Raw genomic sequence first — 2220 nt, forward strand, 5'->3', positions numbered from 1 at the left:
CTTCTTCTTCTTTTTCTTCTTCTTCTTCTCCTTCTTCTCCTCTCTCTCTCTCTCTTTCTCTCTCTCTCCCTCTTCGTCCCCTTCTCATTCTGTCCTCTTCTCTTTCTGTATTCCTCTCTCTCTCTTCATTCCTGACCTAAGAACCTAAGAGGTTTGAACAAATCATTACACGCACTGTTGGATTAAAGCATCCGGGTTCAAAACCAACATGTTTCATCAAATGACAAACAAACACCAACTGCAACCCATGCTTAGTTAGTGGACTCGCCTGCACAGATCCGGGAAAGGGCGGAAAGGCTATCCCAGGTTAACTGAGGGGACATTTGGCTGTCCCCGTCGTTTTATGTAAGAACAATTGTGAAATTATGCAAATTGAGCCCAAAAATGTGAAAGTATCCGATTCTGCTACTTCTAACAAAGAATGATAAAGGAAAATAATAAGAAATTATGCAAGAAATGATCAAATTATTCTAAATTATGCGGTGTGCATAAAACCACGGGCACAGATTTGAACTATATACTTTCTTACGCTGATAACACTGTTGTGTAATTCAATATCAATTAATTTATTTCAACTTTAAATGATGAGGACATTTGAAAGAAAGACTTTTAAGAATCATGTTATTTATAAATGCAGTAATTTGAAGCAGACAAAAAGTACGTTATGAAAACGCTGTGACGTGTAACTGACGGGACATAAAAAATACTTCATTTGTTCCTTTAGTTACCATGGAATGGCCCGGAATTTTTTGATGAACCGGTAACTACAAAGTTCCTTCTGTACCATGGCAGTAGAAGAACGACGAGCAGTGTTCACCAATTTTTTAATATAATTTTTTTTTTTTTTTGTCTTTAATTTTGGAATCGATCGTTCGTCTTGAAACTTTAGATACCGGTGCATCAAATTTGCGAATCTGACTGAGACGGTCGTGTAGACTATTTGTTGCCTCCCCCCCTCCCCACCCCTTGCTTACTACTAGGAGATGGGCGCAGAACTTCCAACAAGATAAATGATAGATATATTTTTTTGTGTGAAACAGAGGTTAAGGTGTTCGCTTCTCATTCAAACGTCCCGGGTTCGAATCCGGGTAGCGACCGAGAAATTTTATTCTCTGAAATTTCTCCTTTCACCTCCTTTCCTATTCTCTAGCAATGTTCTGTCGTCTGCTTTCGTCTCAATGTTCTTCCCCCACACCCCCTCACTTCCTTCGCCCCCTCCTCTGGGCTTCTGACTCTTTCTGCAGCCTTTCTTCTGCTACTCCTTGGCTCTTTCTTACGGCTGTCTTTCAGCCTCACCTCTGATCTTCTAGTAGGAATGATCTACATCTGCTTGCCTTCTCGGACAAGGGCGAAAAATCTCGGAGGTCCCGTGTGCAAGTAGCGCACGTTTAAGATCCCTTGGTGGTCTAAAATCGATAAAAGTAGCCTTTGGTCGCCACCCGGGCAAAATTCAAAATTCCCTACCAACTGAAAATGTTTAATGTGTTCCGTACGCTCATATGACCTTCTGCAGTTGCGAGAGCGTAAAACACTTACCAAAATTTTTTTTAAAAAATATCAGGCTGAAGTAAAAGACTTAAGCTTCTGGTCTGTAACAAAGTAAGATAGGCCTACAGAAGGTCATTTTTACCATCATCCATCAAATTTTTGCATTTACCACCATAACTATCTCGTTACATGTATTCATATAATTTAATATGACCTTAGAGCATGCATCAGAATAACATTGAGTTACTGTCAGAATACTGAATATGTATCTAGCTTAAGATTATTATTGTTTATAAGTATTACTGTTCATTTATATTATGCATGTGACTGTACTCATGTGTGTGTATGTGTATGTGTGTGTGTGTGTGTGTGTGTGTGTGTGTGTGTGTGTGTGTGTGTGTGTGTGTGTGTGTGCGTGGTGAAATACCAAACCAATGTGCCAGGATCTGGACAATAAAGATGTATCTTATCTTATCTTATGATTTACAAGAAGGCTGGATGACTTCTGCTTTCCTCTCATTGACTGAGCAATTTGTATTGGGTGCCATTAATAACTAGGCTATAAACAAAATATAATCATTCTTTCGCCGGATTACTAGCAGGCAAAAAGAAAAAAAACAACTAATTTTCCGGTTCACCTGGTCAAAAAAGACGAAACCGGATAAGAATAATGGTCCTTAGCGTAATGGCCCAGGGGGTCAACCAATCCCCCCCCCCCGGAAAAAAAGTGAA

The sequence above is a fragment of the Aplysia californica genome, unplaced genomic scaffold (genome assembly GCF_000002075.1).
Source record: "Aplysia californica isolate F4 #8 unplaced genomic scaffold, AplCal3.0 scaffold00133, whole genome shotgun sequence".
Lineage (NCBI taxonomy): Eukaryota > Metazoa > Mollusca > Gastropoda > Aplysiida > Aplysiidae > Aplysia > Aplysia californica.